Here is a 10,769-nt window from a genome sequence, read left to right as displayed (position 1 = left end):
AGGTGAATACATTCTAGAGATCTTCTGTACAACATAGTGCCTACATTTAACATTGTGCACTTTAAAATGTTACTAAGAGGGAAGATCTCGTGTAGCATTCTTACCACATAGACACAAACACACACATATGTGCATGGACACACACATGCACACACACACAAACAATCATAAGGACATGAGGAACTTTTTGGAGATATTGGATAGGTTTATTTCCTTGATTTTGGTGATAGCTTCACAGGTCTATGCATATGTCCAAACTCATCAAATTGTATACATTAATTATGTACAGTTTTGTCCTATATCATCTGTATTAGTCTGTTTTCACGCTGCTATAAAGAACTATCTGATACTGGGTATTTATGAATAAAAAAAGTTTTAATTGATTCACGTTTCCACAGGTTTAACAGGAAGCATGGCTGGGAAGCCTCAGGAAACTTACAATTGTGGTGGAAGGCAAAGGAGAAGCAAGCACATATTACCATGGTGGAGCAGAAGAGAGAGAACAATCAAGGGGGGAACTGCCACACACTTTTAAACCATCAGATCTCATGAGAACTCACTCACTATCATGAGAACAGCATGGGGGAAATCCTCTCCCATCATCTAATCTCCTCCCTTCAGGTCCCTTCCCTGACACGCGGGGAGTACAATTTGACATGAGATTTGGATGGGGACACAGACACAAATCATATCATCCCACTCCTTGCCCTTCACAAATCTCATGCCCTTCTCACATTTCAAAACCGATCATGCCTTCTCAACAGTCCCCCAGAGTCTTAACTCATTCCAGCGTTAACTGAAAAGTCCAAGTCCAAAGTCTCATCTGAGACAAGGAAAGTCCTTTCCGCCTATGATTCTGTAAAATAAAAAACAAGTTAATTACTTCCAAGATACAATGGGGATATAGGCATTGGGTAAATGTTCCCATTCCAAATGTGAGAAATTGGCCAAAACAAAGGGGCTACAGGCTCCATGCAAGTCTGCCACCCGGCAGGGCAGTCATTAAGTCTTAAAGCTCCAAAACAGTCTCCTTTGACTCCATGTCTCATATCCAGGAATGCTGATGCAACAGTGGAGGGCTCCCAAGTTCTTGGGCATCCACCAGAGTAGCTGGGACTACAGGTATGAGCCACCACACCAGGCCTTCCTAAAGATTAATAATCAATCTACGGCCTAAGCAATCCAAGCCATAAGCAGTGTCTGAAGATTAGGTAAAGATGCAATGTGCCTGCAGATGAACCCTAAGTCCATTTCTGCTACTTCAAAAGTTATTGCGGTGAGCTCCAGTTCTAGCCAGTGCTTTCCACACAAACCTGCAAATATGTCTTTTTTCTTAACTTTAGGTCTATGGAGAAAAGGTTGAAAGGCCCAAAATGACTGATGAACATGATATATAATGACAGCTGGCTCTTAAAGATTCTGTTAGCCCCTGGTATTAGGAAATCCAAGTGAAAGGCCGTGATTATGCTAAGGGTTGCCAGGATGCCCAATAATATTTGAATTTCAAATAAACAACAAATAAGTTTAACATAACTATGTCATAAACATTGCACGGAACACACTTTCACTAGAAAAATATATCTTTAACTGAAATTCAAATTTAACTGGGTATCTTGTATTTTTATTTGCTAATTCTGGTAACCAATATATCTTACATGAACTCTTGCAAAAGTATCCAAAATGCATTTCTGATCACATATTTCAAGGACTGCTTCTTGCTTAAGGAAAGACCTCTGGTTGTCCTGGAATTTGAGGTGCTTGAAGGTCTGCTGTCAGCTCAACTTTGCATCTTCTTTCTCCGGGATGCCCCTCCCATACCATTTTTAGTCACGCAAAATCTCTTGTACTTTTGAGCAGGTCATATGTTTCTGTGTTTCCCCATCGTTTCAAAGACTGTCTTCATCACCTGCGTGGCCATTGCTCACTTTTCTCTTTGTAGAAACAGTCTTCAAAATCTAGGTCAAATATCATACATCAATGATTCCTTGGCTGGCTCTCCGAAAGCTCAAATAGTAATTTTTTTAAAAATTAATAACCTCTGTCTTCTTGTCTATGAACAGAAATGCATCATCAGTGCTGAGTCAGAAGGACTAAAAGATTAAGGTTTCAGAAACACTGGGAGATCTGGGAATGGGAAGTGCAGAAGAGTACCCACCAAAAGTTAGGGTGGCTGACCTGAAAGGTGGCCTGACCTCAGGTGGCTGACCTGAGGGCCTCAGACTGAAAGCACCAAAGCAGTTGGTTCTCATGAGCTCTCTGGGGATGGGGACTGTGAGAATCCCCATAACCGGTGGGAGCTCCTACCAGCTTATTCAAGCTACAGCCTCAGGCACATGGCCCTCAGGGCCATGCTGGTCAGCCACACAGCCCTGCAGATTGTTCCTGAGAATAATGACTGCTCTTTTCACACCTGGGGGAGTGCCTCTCGTTGGTCCACTCAAAGGTGGAACTGCGGGTAGAAGGGATATTGGGCAATGCAGTTCCCAGCTTGTTTTTGGCATACAGAAAGGGTCGCGGCAGGGCCTGTCTATGGCATGGAATTTAGCACATCACCTTTGCTTCAAAGACATCATTTTGACTTTTTGTAATTTTATTAACTGGATTTGCAGACTTACCTTGGATGGGGATGGCATCTTACATATTCTTTGATTTGCAATTCCCAGCATGGTGCTTAGCAAATCTTCAATAAATGAACAAATAAATCAAACTTAAAAGTATAGCAGAAGGATTAGAGTCTATCCTCAGCTCCACATATTCTTATTATTTTGCCAAAATTGCTAATTACAAGCCTTCATATTTGCATCATTAAAACTATATAAACATCTCCATCCCACACACACATACTTTTTTTAAATTAACAGTTGTGAGTGATAGAGATAGCTCTGTAGGCTGAAACAGCTGTTTACAAAAATAAGATCTCATTTAAAAAAGATGTTAATAATTTTAATTATACCACATTTAAGCAGCAGAAGGGGGATTTATTTTGCCCTCTGCATAATAGTTTCCTTTTGTATGATGCTACAGCCATTTCTTAGTAAATAAATGAATTAATTAAAAATTATTGCTTTAAAATTATGATTTATTGCTGCCACAGATGATTATAAAAGCCATGTACCCATGCTTCAAAGAGTAAACACAAGAGGAGTTTTCTCCTACTGTGACAATATGCCACATTTGGAAAAATCAAGATGAACAACTTAATAAACCTTTAAAAACTGTTGCCGTCACTTTTGGTCACTGTCACTGTACAGGATTATTTGCAGGGCTTCTGAGGTACGCTAACTATTTTCCTCTACTTTCATGCCACCAGTTACCTTGGCTTGCCTTCATTTACTGAGTAAGGTAAAGTGCTGTCATAAATGTTTATCATGATCTATGTTATATGCTACTGGTATAGTTGGCAGAGAACATTACCTCACAAGGGAGGTGGCCTGGGTATTAATATCAGTATTGGCTCAAAGAAGATGCCTTACCTTCCTTCCAGTTCTCAGCTGCTTTTTCATCTTGAAAATAACCTCATTCAGATAATAAGGATTCTAATATTCTGTTCTGCTCAAAATTTTTATTAATGTATAAATTATAACTTTACATATTTTGTACCACTTGATAGAAAGATACAAAATGTGTTTTAATAGGGTCTGAAAAATCACAATTACTGTTATTTCATAATTTATATTAATTGCAGAATCAGATTTCCCAGCAATAAACTAGTACTTGAAAGTGAATGAGGAGATAACTTCAAGGAAATGATGAAATAAGAAGCCCCATCAATTGATTTCTCCATGGAAACAATCTTTAAACTGAGAAGAAACTGACCAAATCAACTTTTTCAAAATTCTCAGATCCCATGGAAATCTCACAATACCAAGGAGTGTTTAGTGAAGAGGCTTCAAAGTCTCATTAAGATATAGTTATGTCCGTTTTGTTTACCTATCTAACTTTCCCTAATCCCTAGGCTCATGGCAGCGCCCCTCAGTCTGGAGTGGCTTTCCAGGAAGCATCTGATTAAAGAATTTAAGACATATAGTAGCTACTTGTAGAGCTCTGGAGCATGGGACCATAGATGAGGCAAGCAACAGAGATTACCACAAGCCTGGGAAGAAGGAGGCTGAGAAGGAAGCTTCTTTGGGGAAATAGATACTCTGAAGGGTTTCCAGATGTAACAGGAAATATGAAGTAGACTATTTATGCTCAGGACTGGACATAGATTCAGAAAAAATCTAAGAGTACTGTAGTATTGTAAGTCTAATATTGGGCTTCAGGTAAACAGAAAGTGAAGGCTAAGGCAGAGTCACACATGACTCAACCTAAAGGACTACCTCAGCTCAGAGCCTGTCTTCAAAGATTGGGAGACTTTTTTTTTTCTTTTAGACTCCAAGCATTTCATCAACTCTCTGTCAGGTAACTGGCTAACTGATAAGATAATAGAATAGAAACTGTGGTGGCAATATATGAGAAGAAATATATTCTTTGCAAAAATAGTTTGGAAAAGTCACTAAACAAATAGATGACTGCAAACCTCAACAATACACAATAGCAAATTCTGAAGTGGAGGAAAGACTAATTTCTAGTATTACGACATTCAAAGTGCCAAATTTCAACCAAAAATTATAAGACTTATAAAAAAATTGGAGGCTGGACATGATGGCTCATGCCTGTAATCCCAGCACTTTGGGAGGCTGATGCAGGTAGATCACTTGAGGTCAGTAGTTCCAGATCAGCCTGGTCAAAATGGTGAAACCCCACCTCTAGTAAAAATACAATAATTAGCCAGGTGTGGTGGCACACACCTGTAGTACCAGCTACTCAGGAGGCTGAGGCAGGAGAATCACTTGAACCCAGGAGGCAGAGGTTGCAGTGAGTTAAGATTGTGCCACTGCACTCCAGCCTGGGCAACAGAGTGAGACTCCATCTCAAAAAAAAAAAAATGTATATATATAAATTATGGCACATTCACAGGAAAAAAAAAGAAAATAAATTTACAGAAACTGTATCCAAGGAAACTCAGGCATTAAACTTACTAGACACTTTAAATCAACCATCTGAAATATGTGCAAACAGCAAGAAAAAACAATTAACAAAGAACTGAAGAAAACTAGGAGAATGATGTACAAACAAGTCAAGGATATCAATAAAGATATAGTATAAAAACAAACAAAATCGAAATTCAGATACTAAAATGTATAATAACCAAAGTGAAAAATTCACCAGAAAGATTCAACAGCACATTTGAGTAGACAGAAGAAATAATCAGTAAACTTAAAAATAGGACAATTGAGATAACTTACTGTGAAAAGAGGAAGCAAAGCAAGCAAGCCTCTGTAAGATAATTCATCGGTTCTTTTGGTCTCAGGCCGCCATTTTGTAATTTGCTCTTGTACACTGCCTTCATGACTTGAAAGAATTAGTGCATCTTCAAAATTCTGCTCTGTACCTAACAACAGAGCCTGAAAACATAAAAATTATAGTATGCTTTCTCTTTTTGTTTCTCTAAAGCCCTTCTATGAAGTAAATAGGTCAAATCTTTTTCATCAAAGTTGAAATGGCTTGCCATGGGTCTAGATAAGACTAGAAACTGGACTCTCCAAATTTCTATTATAAACTCAAAATCTAAGTATTGCTTTGGACCTATCCACAGCAGCTTCGTGTTCAGAGGTAGAAACGACTTTGTCAAAGTGTTCTAGCAAGTAAGATTGTTTTAAATAGAAAAGAATTTATTCTAATGCGTCATGATAAAGTGATTTAAAATTTACATTTTAGTATATTTCTGCTGAACTTGACTCTCTATGATTAAATTGTCTTTCTTATACAGCTTTGAGAATTTTACAAAATACAAGATTGTCAGTCCAGTTCTTTACAGTAAAAAAGTTTGATGGGTAATTTCCATTCTCTTCTTTATTATCAGAAAGACATGATAATTATTATAATTGCTTCTTTTAACAATTTTAATAATAAGACAAATATTTTCAGTATTTAGTATGAGCTAGTTACTGTACCAATTCTAGGCAGGCATGGTTTTCTGCAATTCTAGTGGGAACATATGGAGGAAAGTTAATTGAATTTATATACAAGGAAATTAAACTGAGTATCTTAAGAAATTTGCTCAAGTATATACAGTCAGAAGAATGACTGGTCTAAAAGGTGAAATTAGACCACCAAATCCCTGGGTCATGTTCTTTCTGTTAGGCTTAATAACTGCCAAAATGCAAGCCCTTAGTCTTTAATGCAGATTTTCTTTGCTATATTAAACCTTATAGACATTATTGACACAGATGAAATTGTGTCTTCTCCCTGGGCAGAGAAACACTTTTAAGATGTTCCCTAAATAATAGACGAGCACAAGGCTAGATGCATAGCACTCAGACAGAAAGAGGAGACAAAGAACATTGCGGGCCAACTCTGTAATTGCACCTAAGTCATCTCATCAACTCCTCACAGCACATGACATTACAGCTGAGGAGACTAGGCTAGAGTTCCTACAGAGCTTACCAAAACCCCCAAGTTCATGCCTGTGTGTCCTCTTGTATGTGTGTGGCTTGGGAACAAAGATGTCCAGGGCAGGTGGGACAAAGCAGGAGGAATCACATTTGATTCTAATCTTTTTCTACTATGCTTTTTAAATTTGTTACGATGAACAAATCAGAATTACTTTTAGAAAATCATGCGTTTTCTATTCTACCTCATTTCAAATTGATTAGTGAAGAGGAAGATCAGCGGTCATGTGATCTCTTTGAAGGGTCAAAATAACTGAATTGAACGCAAATAAGCAGCAGTTATTTCAATAATTTCTCAAACACACTGGGCAAGGTTTGGGGTCTTTCATTCCAGTGTTTATTAACTGGTCATTAAAACAACAGAAAATACAAATGAATTAAACGAAATATCTCAAGCAAGCTCATTGAGAAAAGTTCTGTGTCATTGTATTTAGACCTCACATTTCAGCTATTTGATACAAGTTTTAAGAAGCAAGGAAATATTTGGAGAGAAATTTAAAATGTTTAACAACAATTTGTGGAAATGTAGCAATATCAAAAACTTAACTTAGCATTAGAAATTTATAATTATTTTCCTGACCATTAATTTTCACACTAACAACAGATAGTAAAAGACAGATCCTCACCAGCAAGCAGCTTAAGGTAGGATGGGAAGGGATGCACCAGAAATGGTGAATAATAATAGGAGAGAATTTTTAGATAAGTGAAGTAAACTGTGCCTCTTTCAACCTTCTCAAACTTTGTTGTGTTTTTAATGAAATTCCAAGAATCAACCCCTTCAATCATATTTCCATATAGTAATGTAACAAATGTTTTTAAAATTTACATAGCTTCTTCCCAAACTGCATTTCCAATTAGTAATTAAAATCAAATTATTTTATCTCTCCTAATACTTTATCTTCCACATGACTTTAAATATGAAAAATAAAAGCATAAAAATCTTATTTTTAAAAAGGAAAAATATTCTATAGATATTGAATATTTTCAACAGAAAAAGATCTTTACATTTAAAAAATAGAAGAAACCACAAAAGATAATAATTCTATACTTTAACACATAAAAGTTAAAAAGTAACATATAAACTTTCAGTTTCTAGTCTATTAAAATAGAAAGGAGCTTAGAAGCCACCACTCATACCCACACAACTAGAACAAAGCTGAACAAACTGAAAATCAATAATGTTTTTTAGATCCATCAGATAATAGAGGCCATAGGGCACTGCTGCCTGAAAAACTGGAGAGGCAGGTACCAAGAATCATAGCCTGCTGGGGCGGAGGCCCAGGAGCAGAGGCCCACAGCTGAGCTAATACTTGAACTGCAATTAGCAAATGCTGGCGACCCAAAGTGGACTAGCTTGAGAGTTAAAAACACCAAGGGATCGAATATTAGAGGGATCCACACGCTTTCTTGCGTTTTACCTCCAGGAGCTCCACCAGATTCTCAGAATTATTAGAGAAAAATTCCCTCAAGCTTCCAGCAGAGGGGAGGAAAGGTAACCATTTTGAAATAGGCTTAAAGAATTCTTTTTTCCTTAATAAAGTCCAGCCCACAGGCAAACTATTTCACTCAAGACCAGCTGACTTGGGTCTTATTGCCTTACCAATGTGGGGGAATAAAAATATCCAACTCAACCCCTGCTAGCTTTTGACTTGAGAAAAGGAAAGGAAAATACTAAAATCTAGCCATTTCTAGGCTTCTTTTCCTACCTAAATGGAGGCGGAAGGGAGCTAGGAAGTAATTCTAAAGGTCACAGCCCAGAGGCACAGTCTCACTAAGAGACTAAGATTGAATGATGGTATTACAGGAGGCACCCCCCTCGCCACCTCCACATCAGTTAGCCTTATGTATAATAACAGGGAATTACAGATAAAATGACCACAAGGTTCAAACCCTATATGAGGAAGATTCTCCAAGACAACGGAAAAGATAATCCAAAATACTAGAGAAAATGTTAGCTTCTGGCACCTAGAGCAAGAGAAAACAGTATACACACCTACAACTGAGCCAGATAAATGTAAACCTCACACTAAAGGCCTATTTATTTCAGTTCCTTTTACCTGATACATTAGGTCTGGCTCTCAAAAAAAAAGTTACAAGGCATGAAAAAGGCAAAAATAAATTAAAAAGCCAAACAAACTAAACGAAAATAAAACAAAACTATAAATAAAAGCAAAAAACCTTAAAGACATAAAATATCAGAATCAGACTCAGATACACCAGGGATTATAAAACTATCAGTCCAGGAATGTAAATTAACTATGATTAAAATATGCTAAGGATGCTATTGGAAAAGTAATCAACAAGCAATAACAGATGGAAAAAGTAAGCAGAGAGATGGAAACAGTAAGAAAGAATAAAAAAGAAAGGCTAGAGGTTGAAAAAAGAAAAAAAAAAGTAACATAGACCTGAAGAAAGCCTTTGATGGGATCATCAGTAGACTGGACACAACTGGAGAAAAAAATAGTGAGCTTGAAACATGTCAACAGACACTTCTCAAACTTAATAAGCAAAAGAAAGAAAGACAAAAAGAAGGAAACAATAAGAAAACAGAGAACAGACTATCCCATAACCATTGGAAAATTACAGAAGGTATAATAGATCCAGAATGGGAATAGCAAAAGAAGAAAGAGAAAAAGAAACAGAAAAAATTAGTAGAATTAATAATGGCTTAAGTAATGGAGAATTTTCCAAAATTAATGACAGATACCAAATTATACATCTAGGAAGCTCAAGGAAAACCAAACAGGATAAAACCTTTTTTTAAAAAAAAGCATCTAAGCATATCATATTCGAACTGCAGAAAAAGAGAAAGAGAAAATTTTGAAAGAAGCCACAGATGGGGAAGTGCCTTACCCAGAGAGGAACAAGGAAATGTATTATGTTAGAATTCCTCTTGGAAATCATGTGAGCAGAAAGAGGCGTGGAGTAAAATATTTACACTATTGAAAGAAAAGACACCCACTTGAAATTCCATATCCAGTAAAATTATCTTTCAGAAATGAAGAAATAAAGATGTTTTCAGATAAAAATTGAGAGAATTTGTCACCAGGAGGCCTCTCTTTCATGATATGTTAAAATACATTCTTCAGAGGAGGAAAATGATACAGGTTAGAAACTTGTATCTACATTAATAAAGAAAGAGCATTTTTTTAAAAATCAAGAAAGGGCCCGGTGTGGTGATTCATGCCTATAATCTCAGCACTTTGGGAGCCCAAGGCAGGCAGACTGGTTTGAGCTCAGGAGTTCAAGACCAGCCTGGGCAACATGGCAAAACCCTGTCTTTACAAAAATATAAAAATTGCCCTGGCATTGGTGGCTCGTGCCTATAGTCCCAGCTACTCAGGAGGCTGAGGCTGGAGAATCACTTGAGCCTGGGAAAGCAGAGGTTACAGTGAGCTGAGATTGTGGGATTGTGCCACTGCACTCCAGCCTGGGCAACAGACTAAGACCCTCTCTCAAAAAAAAAAAAAAAAAATCATGACAAACTAAAATCTTTTATCTTTCTTATTCTTAATTAGTGTAAGAGAAAATAGTTTTTTTCAAAATAATATTTTTTCAAAATAATATTAGCAACAATGTACTAGCTAATTATAGCATAGATAAGTAAAATGAGTGATAGAAATACTATAAGGAACAGGAGAAAAAATTAGGAATATGCAATTACAGGGTATCTGCATTATCTAAACATCAGTAAATAATGCAGCATTAATTATCAGTAGATAATGCATGCTTTCAAATTATAGCATTATTTGAGAGTGGAGTTAGATTAATTATAAATGTATATTGCAAATGCTAGGGCAACAAGTAAAATGAAATATAAAATAAACAAATTAAAAAAGTATATTAAATTATAATTGGTAGGGTGAAAGAGAATCCATAATGGAATCATATGAAACACTCAAGTAAAACCAAAGAAGGCAGAAAAGACGAATAGAAGACCAAAAAATAAGGTACAAACAAAGAACAAGGGCAACAAATAGAAAACAGTTACAGGTAATGTAGATATTAATCCAACTATATCATTAATCACAGGAAATGTGAGTGGTCTAATATATCAAATATGCCAACTAAAAGGTAGAAACTTTAAAAGTGAACAGAAAAACAAAAGCCAACTATATGTTGTCCATAAGAATATAAAGACACAAAAGAGTTAAAAGTAAAGGCATAAGGAAAGACATACTATGATTACAATAATCAAAAGAAATCATGAGTAGCTATATAAGTTTCAAACAAAGCAGACTTCAGAGTAATGAAAAATATCAGAAATGAAGAGGG

General features: G+C 36.4%; 1 long non-coding RNA gene across 1 annotated transcript; it reads right to left on the bottom strand.

Annotated features, from left to right (window-relative positions):
- Positions 1-359: 359 nt before the first annotated feature.
- Positions 360-9,574, bottom strand: LOC129490566 (uncharacterized). The gene is made up of 3 exons (XR_008660289.1): positions 9,457-9,574; positions 5,289-5,447; positions 360-2,050 (listed from the first exon to the last, which is right to left on the bottom strand). It is a non-coding gene; the product is annotated as an uncharacterized lncRNA (long non-coding RNA).
- Between the last annotated feature and the right edge of the window lie 1,195 nt (positions 9,575-10,769).

The sequence above is a fragment of the Symphalangus syndactylus genome, chromosome 9, assembly GCF_028878055.3.
Source record: "Symphalangus syndactylus isolate Jambi chromosome 9, NHGRI_mSymSyn1-v2.1_pri, whole genome shotgun sequence".
Taxonomy (NCBI): domain Eukaryota; kingdom Metazoa; phylum Chordata; class Mammalia; order Primates; family Hylobatidae; genus Symphalangus; species Symphalangus syndactylus.
This window is presented reverse-complemented; position numbering and strand designations above follow the sequence as displayed.